Here is a 13,891-nt window from a genome sequence, read left to right as displayed (position 1 = left end):
GTTCTCTTTGAAATGCTCATCCAAATATTTCTAGAAAACTTCATCTTCACTTTCCATGGTCACATCCTAATTATTATATTTATACTGATTAAAGGTGGAATAAAATAACTCAGTGTTTAAGGCCAGCAATGTGTTCCATATGCAAAGTGTGGGGGGTCTAGCCAGTATGATTAATGACTTAATGTAGGCAGGGCCAAGACACATATGTATTCCAAAGATAATTCTGTTAATTTGAAACTGTCTTTCCTAGGATGACAGCCTACTTACTCAGTTATTTCTAATAATCTTCCCTACTGTAGCTGTGCTGTGCATTTTGAGTTAAACAGCAACAATATGCCAATTAAATTTCTGCAGACTATATGATCTGAACACCCTACAGATCCTTAGCTCTTTCAAAGTAGGTCCGTGTATACAGAATTTGTTTGATCTCTGGTTCATGTCAACCTGGTTTTGAAACATACCATAACTAGAAAATGTTTCTTTATGATATGTTAGTTATCAGGAATGTGATCTATACTGATAGAGGGGGAAACAAGTTCATGCACTGATCTTTCTTCAAAAATGAAGTTTATTCTCCTTGCATTAATGTAGAAAGCATACATTCTTCAAAGTTTATATTTTCTCCATTTCAACTTTTATGATCATTGCCTTAAGCCTTATGATTTTAAATTTACTAATTCAATGCTTGATAATATATTTACTGATGCATCATAAAAAGATTAAGTGCAAAACAGTGTGTCTTGTACACAGGTAACAAATTGTGGTCTAGTCCGGAGGAGAGCACTGGGATATTATTGCAGTGCAAGTAACACACAACAGAAAGTACAAGTGCAGAAGTGTTGTGCATCCTTGCAGATGATGGAATGGACACAAGCCAATGCTCCTGATTCATATAAGATACCAGGAAATCATGCTTTACAGCACTGGAACCATATTGATGCAGGGACTCAACATGACTTGGCCTTTGAAACTGTACTCATGCAGATGCAGCAAGATGCAACACACAAGAATGACACAAGTATCTGGTATCAGGATAAGAAGAAATAGCCTCAAGTTGTACCAGACATGATCTAGATTGGATATTCTTCATGGGAACAGGCATTGGAACAGGCTGCCCAGGGAAGTGATGGAGTGACCATAAGTGAGGGGATTTAAAATATGTGCAAATGTGGTTCTTAGGGACATGGTTTAATGGTGGACTTGGCAGTGCTGAGTTAACGGTTGGACCTGATTAGAAGTCTTTTCCAACTAAGGGATTCTATGATTAAGCTCTCTGTTCAGTACTTCATGTACAAACCAATGCAATTCCATTGCACAAGTCTCAAAGGCATTTGAACAGAATATTTTTTCCAACTCAACCAAATTTATACTGCTGTAAACTCCAGCAGTATTGTATTTTTGGGACTGAAAATCCTTGTGGAACAGTACAATTCAAAACTTTAAAGTAGCAAGTGTCTTAGATTTTAGAATGCAGTAACTAAATACAGATGTTCAGATTCTAACTGGGGCACTTGAGGCAATTGTACCAGTTCCCAATATGTTCTGAAAACAAACCCAAAAACAAACCAAAAAAATTACATGAGAAACAGTAGATTAGAATGTCTGAGGACACTCACATTTAAGAAATTGTCCATCACCAGATAGGCTTGTTGCAAGCAAACTGTAGACTCCAAACTACAAAGCATCTCAGGAGTAGGCACAGTACTAAATAGAACGCATTCTGGGAAACTTCCAAACTAAGAAGTAAAGACAATGACTGAAGCTTGGGGACTTCTCATCATCACAAAAACATTTGAGTACAAAATCCCACTGCACTTTGGCACAAAACACTGAAGATGGTTTACACAGACTCAACTTATCCTCAAAGTAGCACAACTGCTTTGGTGACAGTGGAGAACCTGAGATATCAACATGTTGCAAAGAAAGAGAAAAATTCTGTCACACAGAATTTTTGATAAAAATGGAAGAGGCAGCAAGGAGCACAGTTGAAAAATGCAGTATGTCGACACTACCAAAAGAAACAGAGTTAGATATGAAACACTTTTATAACAAGCTGACTACTGACAACGATACAGAAAGTAGGTGACAGCATTTCAAAGTCAAGACATTCTACATACTTGTTGATGTGTTTACAACATAGATGAAAGAGCAGTTTCAAGATTTCACAGAGAAATGCAGGCTGACACGTTGACATTGATAAAGTTTTTAAAACATCTTCTCAAATAAAGCCTCAAAGAAAACTTTGCAATTTGCATATTTAGTCCAGCTATTCATTAATCAACCCTTTCATGTATTAATTCAGACCACACAGACATATTGGTAAATTTTGGGTTAATATGTTCAGAAGAGGACATATACATTTAAATACACCAAGAAAAGATGGAATGATCACTGGACTTTGTCTATAGAATAATTCAGGGTGTCATAATGGTCTGACAGTTTTGTGAGTCTTCTTCTGGAAGGCAGAATGTATTTTCTGCTGGAATATTCTGTAGAAAATTGAATGCCCTGGCTTCCTATGTGTTTCTAAAGAGGACTTGGGAATTTATTGAGTCTAGCCCATCACTATAAAGTATGGTAGGGTTCTCCTTTCTCATTTTACCAAACAGCATTATAGTATTCACTCAAGATCCCTTCCCTTTCTGTGAAGTGATTTCAGTCCACATCTTCCATTTCATGAGTGAAAACCCCATTATTTCTCCATTTTTGTGATCCAAGCCTGTACCAGCTCTTTGAGGGTAAAACCATTTAAAGTTGTATGGAATAATTAAACCTTATGTAGAAAGAGCACATATGTGCCAATACCACTGTTTGACTCAGGAAAATCACCTTAGACTTGAGAGACCCCCCCTACCAAATCAATGCATTCCACTAGGTTACAAGAGAATATAGTCACTTGTGCTCTTGTCAAATATTTGATTCATGCAAAGGAATTAAACCCACTATATTTGGGAACCAGATACCCACTAAGTAAGCAAAGTATTTCTAGTGACATCAGTGATGTTTGGACCACGTTTGCAAGAAAAGCCAAAAACTCAAATCACTATTTAAAAGTGAAGAATTGTTCACATGCTATTAACATTGAATCGCAGGTGTGGATTTTATATAGGTCTTAAAACTGTTTAATTTAGTATGAAAGAAACTAATGATTAAAAACTCATGCCTTAACAGAATGTTTCTGCAAATCATACTAACTTTAAAAAAATCAGCCTAACTTAAACTATTGCTTAGCATTGCTAAATGTTACAAAGTGTGAATTTCAAGTGTTTAGTAGCCATTCGTTACTTCTTTGTACTTATTTAAGTGTCATGCTTTCCTGTTAAACAAGCTAGATTTGCAACATCTAGGCAAATTACTTTAACATTTGGTCTTCATAAGCTGACTACAAAATACCCAATGTAAAAATAATTTTTTTCATGAAAAGTCTTACTTTCTTTGTTGAGAAGTTGCTGATAGATAAAATTCACGTGATATTCAGACAGTAATTTAATTAATATATATACAAAAATAAATCCATCTCCTGTCTCCTTGTTTTAGCTCTTTCTTCTGGCTTTACCTCTACAGAGCCAGAATGGTAAGACCAAGGAGGCTGTAAGAATCCCCAACCTGAGCTGCTTCATGTAAAAAGCCATTAAAGTTCACTAAGTCACCCCCTTTTTGAGACCTGTAACTTTTCCTTTTCCCTCCACCCTTCTGTTTTCTCCAGTGTGACCTATGGCCTATATTCACAGTCTGTGCATAGACTGTGGAAGCAGAGGGATTTGAGGTAGAAACATTTCCTTGGGCAATAGAAGTGGTAACAGCAGGAGTACCAAGGAAAACAAAGTGTTCGGATAAATCTCCTCTTAACAAAAAAAAAAAGAAAAAAAAAAATCACAAAAAAACCACAGTGCCAAGGTGTTCCTCATAGCTACTCTATATGTTTGGGGAAGAATCTTAATCACCTTACTCAAGATACAGAATATAGATGTACAGAACTTCAGAATTAACTAAAACTCACAGTATTTGATAAAAATAATAGTAATTAAAAATTGGAGTGTGAGCAAGAGAAATGCACTAAAATGTCAAGGCAAAGCCCAGCAACCATGCAGTTTTAGAGCACATATTTATGATGTTGCCAGTCAGAGCTGAGAGCTCTGCAAGGCAGCTCCAACCACTGCTTTCCAGCTGGCAGAGGAGAGCAGAGGCACAAGGCAGTTATCCTGATGGAGCTGAGATCTATCACCACAGTAACAACTCTGCAATAAAACAGGAGATATCAGAAAATCAGAGGAAGTTTACTCAAAAAACAAACAAACAAAAAACCAAAAACACATAGGAAAGTGGCTGTGGCTCCTGGGAGTTGCATCTGGACCCTAAAGTCCCAGCTTCTGTAGCACCTCACTAGGTTAGCTCCCAAAGAAAGATTTGGTTACATTTTATTTGCAAGTATTTCATGTTTCAAAAGTAAATTCCTGTTTCCCCAAATATGTTCCAAGCTTTTAATCAAGGTTTTTACTAGTGCTTCTTGTCATCTGTTTCTCAATGACTAAAGGGAATTTGCCTTTCACAGTCTTTATGATTTGCCATTAGCTCATAGGTGTGCATTGTGTCTATTTCAAGGGTTGAAAACACAGCTTGGGTGTCACCTGGTCCTTTTTATCTGACACTGAGGGCATGAAACATGTCTCTAAATAGAGATCCCCACACATGGGAAGCCCAGAAAATAAGCACACACATGTACTAGTACATACAATTCTAAGAGTATAAACTAATTTACAGCAATTATTTTTGGGAACAAGACAGCAGCACAATTTCCCCTTTGAAATTACCACTGCTGCATATTCAGCCTGAAATAAGCATTTTAACCATTATTCCTTTCCTGCCAATTAAACAGTTTTACAGTGTGTCACTGAAAACCGAGTGATTTCAAGGACTCAGACTGATTTCCCTGCTACTGCCACCTCACTTCTCTAGTAAAGCATAGCTTTATTTTTAATGGTTAGAACTATTGATTCCTTTGTTGATTTCTAGGAAGCCCAATGGCACCCTAATCACAGTGTAAGATTTTACCATATGTGATACTAATGTTAGGCAGGTCGGTTGGCTTTGTCTTCATATTTGAACAATTTGGTACAGATTCAAGATGATGTTTGAGAAATTTGTGCTTTAATTTGTTAAAACAGCCTTTTTATTTTCTGCTGAAGACTATTCCAAACAATATGATGGAGTAGGATAGAGGGAAGTCTGTTCTCCAGACCAAGACCACTTTTCATTGCTGAAGGACAGGTAATAAAAGCTAGTGAAACTAAAATGACACAGGAATTAAAACAACACATTTCCACCTAAGGCAGGTTGAAAAACAGGGTTTTCATCCTGGTAAAATCCTAATATTTAAGACTACTTCTGTTTTAAAATAGCTAGTTGTTTTGAGACTTCCATAAAAATTTTTGGGCCAAGTTGGTATCTTCGAGTGGAATATTGTTATTATGGTGAAAATTCAGCAGATCGTGGCTTTGTAATTCAGTAATTTCTAATTCATTCAGAACAGTCTTGTAGAAAAAGGCATTAAAATGAGATTTATTTTAGGTGCAAGATTTTTAAAAATTTCAGCTATATTTTTGCATATCTAAATTTTTCCTAGTTTTACTTTAATAGTGAAAAATCTCAGCAACTTTATTTACTATTGTCATAAAAACAAGCCAACTTTCCCATGATGATTTATATAGCTAGACAGTATGCAGTATATACCTTAAGTCCTATAAAACTGAAATTTGCACAAAATGGTATTTCTAGGTTATATTTTGACATTATACAAGGAACTGTTTGCCATATATTTGGAAAGGATTAAAAAGGCACTATCCTCATATTAAATTGGGGATAGGGGCTTGCTACTTACCTAATTTTTATTCATATTTACAGAGTTTCAAGTAATTTCTATTTTAAACATAAGGACCCTCAAGAAATGTCTACATAAATAGAAAAGAGAGGGGAAAAAACCCCAATAGCAAACACAAAAGACAATGCTGCATTTCATTACTATAATTTTTGTGTTAAACTAAGCATCTAGGTTAGTAATCCACTGGTTCTCAGGAAAAAGAAACAAAGCTTTATTCCTATACATTCAATTTCTCTGGTTTAAAATTAATTTCTTTCAAAGATGGTATCAGTTAACACCAGAGAGTTTATTGCCCCTCCGCAATGCTCTATAGTTCTGAACTACCAGCTGAAAACAGGACTTCAAGGCAGTGGAGCAGAGTATGAGTTGAGGAGCTTTCTCTGATTCTGCATCCATTGAATCATTAGTACTTCTGAAACTCAAGAAAACTGGGTATTGTGTAAAATAGCTGGAGGGAACAGCTTCAGAACATTAAAATACAGTCCACAGGCAATTTTCTAAAAGAACTCTCCTTACCATAGTTCTGTCCTCCTTTTTAATATTTTAAGCTAGATGCCTTAAGTGGTACATGTATTCCTGTCCTTTCAGTCTGAAGCTTCTCTCTCCAGCCTGCTTTGGTGTGAGGGCCCCAGTGCCACCATCTGCTGAGGGCTCCCTGTGCCCACTGAGATGCACAGCCCTGCCAGGGATGCTGCCAGCTGGGCACTGCACAGCTTCTCCTGGGTGCATTCCCCCTTCTTCTGCATGCAGCCATGGAATGCTTCTCTTAGGAACTGTGCCTCTCTGCTCCTGTGCTGGCAGCTCTTCAGACAAAGTGTGGCAGACACAGGGAAACCCAGACAGCCCCAGTGCTGCTCTGCCTTAGTGAGCTGAGGGTTAACTTTACCTCTGTCATACTAATGTAAACAAGGAGGAAATACTCTTCTCTATAATGCTAATCTAAGAGAAAGTATACATAAAAGAGTAACTAAAGCCTAGAGTTTTGGGGCAGGGATGTGGCGGCTTTTAGAGATTTGCAATTTTTTGATTTTTATTTGTAGCATCACCCATAGGGCTTTGTTTCTTTTTATGCCAAACAATAAGAATAAAAGAACCAGAGTTTTAAAAGCTAAAGTTCAAAATCAAATACCTGTAGCTTCTTCTGGGATTAGAGCAGTAAATCCTTGTGTGCATGCATACTTGCAGATAAGTGGGCACAGTTTTACTTGTATGGAAAGCTAAGTGTTAGAATAAAATAACTGTTCTTACATCAGTGAAAACTTCAAAATATAAATGCTACAAGTATAAAAGATATGACAAGAAAGGTGTTTCAAATAAAGTCAGTTTTCCAGCTTATTAATTCTGGTAGCTGACTCTCCTCTTTATCACCTTTTTTTAAACCACTGATGCCAAAATATGGAAAACACAAATACTAGCAGCATAGCAAGAAAAAAAACAAAAAAACCAAACCTCTATTTTTTTTTAAAATAAGGATCAGTGGGTAGAATGCACAAATAATTCAGTTCTAAAATCTGAATAAAATAGTATACTGTTCAAGGAATAGTACAATACCATGCTTTCCTAAAATTATCTTGGAACTTCAAGAAGTTAGCCTTGCTAAAACAGAAGGCCAGTAAGAAACTGGTGAATTTTTACTCATAGATGATGCACAAGAGAAGAAATTCAGCAGTAGCTAAGACCCCAATAGTAATAGCAGTGGAACAATGAAGTTACAATTGTCTAGAAACAGCACAGGAGAGTGGAAAATCTAGCCCTGTGCACTGATTTAAATAAAAGACTACATGTATGTTAGATCATATTGGAAGTGACATTGTGTTAAGAGGTTTCAGCCATTGAAGTTGTACTGCTGTAAGCTCGGGCAGGATTTGGCCCTGCCTATCACATTCATTATACATGTGCTGCTCACTGTCTTGTTTTGCTCCAGTCTGACCTATTGGTTGTCCCTGCTGGCTGGGATGCTGACTTCATCCTTGACCCTGGCTTTCTTCCACACCCCCAGTCTCCTGTGGCTGCACATTACTGCTCTCATTGCCTTAGCAATCTATTTTTTACCATAATTTCATCCTCACTGAAGTCTCCCATTAAGAAATCTGATTATTTCAAGCTATCATTGAAGCTGTTTGCTTTCCAAATTTGAAATACTTGTATTTTGACCTTAATGCTTCTCAGTATAAGCACCCTGCAGAAACATTAAAATTAATTCTCTAAAGGCCAATTTTAATGTAAAATTACATCACTTTTCATCTTAAGCTATCCCTACCAGTTCTTCATTGATTGTAGGATCTGTTAAAAAATGTCTCTCCTTGTTTTTTCTCCATGGATTTTCTCCAGACTACTTTTTCATCTAAGGCTGGACTTTTCATTCCACCTCTCCTTAGGAAGTAAGCTGTGTGGATACCAAATGCTATCAAGTAAAACTGCTATACACAGCTTTGTTTGCATTATATAAATGCAGATAAAGTCAGCAGAGAATAAGGTCCCATTGGTCAGTGCTATGCAAGAGTGCACGGGGATAAACAGACCAACTACAACACAGAATACCCCTAACTGTGTCCAAAGGATGTATTCTGGATAAAAAACGAGGAAATTGAGTTTTCCGAGTTGATAGGGAATGGTTAGGACACAAAGCCTGTGGCTATAAGAATATTGAATATAATAGGGATCAGAAAGGCTGAGAGGCTATGCCTTTCTTCTGGCATGAAAGGCAGTGTTCATAGTGGAGGGAGGCATTACAGTTGCCTTCTTTCCTTTCCCTTACTCAAATCCCTGAAGACACCCTGCTAAGTTGTACATTTCCACAACAGCTTCATAGTCCTTGGTAGAACAAACATGAAGACTTCAGCTCTCCCCAGCCACTCCAAATGAGCACTGTAGTGTTCCTGTGAGTTCCCACCCAGCACTTAGCACTGTCTCCAGTCTGTTCTGTCCTTTGTTAGTTTTACCAGCATTGTTTACAAAACTGCTTCTGCCATCTATAAAAAAATCCCATTCTCAGTCCTTCCATCCAATCCTATTGCTTTCTCATTTGCTTTCAAAATTCATATGATAATACCTGTTTCTGAGTGACTCCTTGTATTTTGACACAAATATCAGTTAACAGAGGGTCAAAAGAGAGACCATGAGAGATTTCTGTGACAGAGAGCAATGTCTGAGAATGCCATGGACTTCCATAAAGGTCAGTTTACTACCACATTTGTACCAAAACTAAGGACATTTCAACATCCCATGTTTGTTGAATACATGCATTGGTCATCAGGTAGCTGACAACTCCTATGGACAAAATATGAACATTGCATCCCTCATGCCCCTTTCAGGAAATTCTAGTAGAAAATCTATTTCCAGTTAAGCAAAATATCTGGAGTACTCCCTGTGCTACTTGTGAATTAAATTAATTTTTCGTTTTCTTCTTAACATTAGGTATTTTAGAAATGCCTACTGCAGCATTTCCATTTTCACAGATAAATAAGTGTTTTGGGCTTGCTGCTTTCTTGAATAGTGACATAACTTTTGATCAATTTAAATAATAGTTTCCATATTTTGTAGCTGTAATAGGAAGCAGTTTCATAATGAGTACACATATTTCTGTGGCTGTACCATATGGTTCTGTGGCTTGCATACCACAGAGTGAAGAATAGAACTAAAATCAGAATGTAGTCACCAAAAGTCTCTCTGGAAAGCTCATGTGCAGCAAAACCCACTACTTGGAGCATACTTGCACCAAATTACAGCACTAAAATATTTCCTCACTGAGGATTTGAGAGGGATCCACAAACTCCAGAAATGGTGTTATGTAGGAGGAATTTTGGAACAACTAATATCCTATATGCCTCCCCACAAAATATAATACAGCAGAAAGCAAGCAAGATATAGGCAAAGAAATGTCACATCATAAAATATTCTGGGTGAGTTTCTGTGCTTAGAGGAACTCTAGAAGATTGAGGCACTTGAGGGCTCAAAAAAGTTCATTTTTAAGCAAGTGTCCTGTCTATTCCAGATGCAGCCATATGTGCTATTTGGTCCATTGCCTCACCTGTCTGGAGAGGGTTTGTCTGAGACACCTGAACATGTACCTGGATAACAAGGAGAGCATAACAAACCCCTGTAGGCTGCTCTGTAACGTTCAGCAGGTATTTCACATCTGGACTGTCACTAGGATGGGTAGTTGAAGGGAACATTAATTGCTGGTCACCTAAATGATGGTTTAAAGACAAGGTGGTTTCAGGCTGCCACACACAGGGTGCCACATACACACACCCTCTCAGTCTGCACACCAGCATCTCTGCCCAGAGGAGGCATTTTCCCTTCCTGCTTCTCCCTGGCATTCCTTAGGCATCTTCTTTAATTCAAAATTGTTTCAGTTAGTATGATTTAAAAAAGGCATTAAATTTCTCTGCTTTTCATAGGCGTTTCTTGGAACTTAGTCATGGGGACAGATTTTGTCCATTTTCCAGAAAGTGCCTCTGCCAAGGAGAAATGCATAAAGAAAACAGTATTTCATCTGGATAACCCAATGTCTCTATTAGCATCACATAATATCTAATTATGTACTCCATAAATCTTCATATTTTGTTATGAAGCTCATAATAACAAAGTCTGATAAATAGATTCTCTCCCCTGGCCACTACCAATTGAGTAGAAAAAATACTTATTTATGAAGCTTTATTAATAAAATCTGAATAATTCAAACAGCTTCTTCAGTGAAGAAACAGCACATTCCTATTTGCATATAAATGAAATGATGCTTTAGTGTCAGAATGAAGAATTAAATAATATGAATTTTTACAGTGCAGTCCTGACAGCCTCATAAATATTATGGTCATAAGTTGCAGTTTCCTAAAAAAATCTAATTTTATCTTTTATTACAAAAAATATGACCAAAAGGCCAAGTTCTACTCATTTTACGTGTGTCAGTATTCCCAATGACAACACAATCATTCAGTAAGTGAGGTTACCACATTCAGCCTTAGGTCAGCTACTGGAGCAAAACCACAGTGTTATCTACATATCTATGAGGAGACCAGAATCTCTTATTTAAACCATGAGGAAAATCTTGTGTGTTGATAAAATATAAAGAACAACAAAGAAAACTGTAGCTCTACATTCAAAGAGACAATATACAACATGAGGAAAGGAAAACCACACAGCTAATACACTTAAGATGCCAATTTGCCCTAAGTTACACAAGCCTAACATTCCTGTTAGGTCTAAGCAATCACAAAAGCTGCTGCAATTATAAGAACATCAAATGGACTGTTGCTGCTGAGGAAAGCTTTGTTTTTATCTGTTTTCTTTGAAAGATTGAAAAATCTCTGAAGCAAAACTCAGACCAGCTATAGAGAGAGCTGAACTGGATGAAGCACATTCTCCTAGAGGTTAAATAAAAATAAGGGCCATGACTCTACTTAAGAAACTTCTCAGAGAGGTGTTGTGCAGTCTCAGCAGCTGAGACAAGAAATGGGTGCCTCTATAACCTGTCAGTGATTTTTTTTTCAACCACAGTGCTGTGCAAGTGGGACAAAATAGCCAAATAGATGAGGCACACACAAAAAGTAAAGCTAAGCTTGGGGTGGTAGGAAGAAAAGAATTATTTACAGATGTTTTGGTAAGTTTACAAAGTATAGAAATTTATTTATAAAGTCTAAAGGAGACTATGGGAGTATATAATCTGATCTGTAAATTACAGGCAAGTGTATCCTGCCCTGAATTAAGCCTGCTGTACTCAAACAAAACACAGCCTGTGTTTGGCTAGCCTGTGTTTCCCAGGGAGGCACTGGGTCTCAATCAAGACACCCAAAGCCAAGTAATCAATGATGGCCCTTAACTATTCCAAGGAATACTTATCATCAGTACTGAACTAGCTACTGAAAATGATTTATTTTGCTTGATTCCAGCTGCTAGACATTATTCTTTCTTATTTCAGTCGGGTACATTCAAATGTCCCTTATATTTAACATTCTTTTTGTGCATGTGTGTATACAGTTATCAACTCACCTTTCAATCTCTTTGATTCAGTGGCTGTTAGTTTTTAGTTCTTAAATTACACAGCATTTTCTCTGACTCCTGATCATTCTGTACCTCTTCTCTATATTCCATTTTTTCAGCATCCATCTTGGAATGTGAGCATCAGAACCATGCACATCATGGCCCAGCCACCCTCAGAACTTTGCACATACAGGTAAAAATTGTTACCATTAACAGCTGCACTCTATCTGTAAGTCAAGGTTTGCACAAACCCTTTCTGCTACAGCAAACTCATCAGCTTACTCAGCTTGGCCTTTTTAAACTTTTCCATCATGTAGGAGAGCCTACATCCTTTCTTAGGTATATATCCATAGATTTTATTAAAACATACTTTTTTTGAGTAAGACCCAGTTTATAAAAGGTTGAGAACTCCTCTGTATCTTTGCCTAAAATAATTTATATATATTTTTAACTGCCTTTAAATAGGCTGTAGAGACTGTTATTGTGGTATGTTTTCTGATACCACAGCAATTCTTGGTATTTCTGATATAGCAGATCAGAAAATGCTGGCAGAGACAGTCACTGACACATCTGAGTGCATTATTCTAGGGCTGCACTCATCTGCATGTGAGAGCAAAGCTGGCAATCTCAGTTTTCCTGGTTAAGAAATGGAAATGGAAAATGAAAAACAGAAAAAAAAGGACTTTAGTCTATTGTTTTCAAATCAATCTCTTCATGTTAGTGCAAGACTCATGAGTCCTGAATGATTGAATTTGACAGTATTCCTAAAGGGCACAATAGTGTGAAAAGATTTGTCTCAACCTGGTGCCAAAGAGAGCAAACTTTTGCCATACAATCATATTGCTAACAAAAAGAGTAATTAGAAGTAGGAAAGCATGTGTCATTTAGGCTAATGAAAACTGAATAGTACATTTAACAGTCTCTGCTGTCATTAAAATTGAATTTTGTCTATATGTATATAGGCATATTTCTAATACTGACAGCAACAGCTGCTTTTATTTGCTCATTTCTAAGTAGTTTTTGACTTCTGAGCTTCTAATTTATGAAGAGATGTTCTTGGCAGCAAGGGGATGTTAAGGATCTCCTGCCTCTGTGTGTGCTGGATACAATTCATCAATTACCTTCCTAGATCTTGCTTATTGTTTTTCTAGGCTGGAGAAAACACATGGAGTACAAACACAGGGAAGCTTCTAGTTTAATTGACCTAGTAAGTGGTTAATAGATGTGCTCTAGTGTCAGCACAGATTCTCTTAGGCCTGTCAGCAGATACAAACAGTTTGATTCAGGGCAGGTTCTGGCAGCAGTGGATGCAATCACACAGCAATATTTGGATCCTTTCTTGGCCAGCTCCCAAATTTGGGTTTTGGTGATTGCTTGTCAGCTGTAGGGAACATTCTGCATGGGCCTGGCTCATCATTTGCTTCTCATCCTTCATATCCAACTTAGAGACAAAGCCCAAGAGAAGACAGCACAGCAGTTTGGCTCACAGAGCATTAGGTGTGCTGCTTTGTTTGTCATTTTTAGTTGATGCAATTGCTTCTCTTTCCTTCTGAGAAGTTCCTACTGTGGTGCATGGCTGGAACTGGACACTCAGTGTTGAATGAGAAGGTGGAGCCTTCTCTGCCCAATGAGTAAAGAAGGAGTTTGTGCTTATGCAAGCCAACAGCAAAGGAGGAGCTACAGCAAAGGCACAGGAGTTGTGCAGATGTGAAGCAGAAGCTATACCTTTACTTTTCTACATTCATTCAAAATAGAGCAAAAATAAGCTAAAAGTACTTAAGCAAGTACTGAGGAAATAGAGTGGAAATGGTACATATAATCCATATAGTCTGTCTCTCTCCTGTAAAGTGGTACATGGAGCAAAACATCCATGAAGAGGTGACTGTTGAGAAGATATGAGAAGGGTCATATCCAATTTGACTTAACTTCCTCCTTAACAGAGGATAAACAAGATGGTAAAAAGTCATAAAGGCAAGACATAAATGAAGGCAAGCATCAAGGCTGGTGTTTCTGGCAGGCTAAAAAGAGTAG

Source organism: Oenanthe melanoleuca, chromosome 8 (genome assembly GCF_029582105.1).
Source record: "Oenanthe melanoleuca isolate GR-GAL-2019-014 chromosome 8, OMel1.0, whole genome shotgun sequence".
Taxonomy (NCBI): domain Eukaryota; kingdom Metazoa; phylum Chordata; class Aves; order Passeriformes; family Muscicapidae; genus Oenanthe; species Oenanthe melanoleuca.
Note: the sequence above shows the minus strand (reverse complement) of the source record.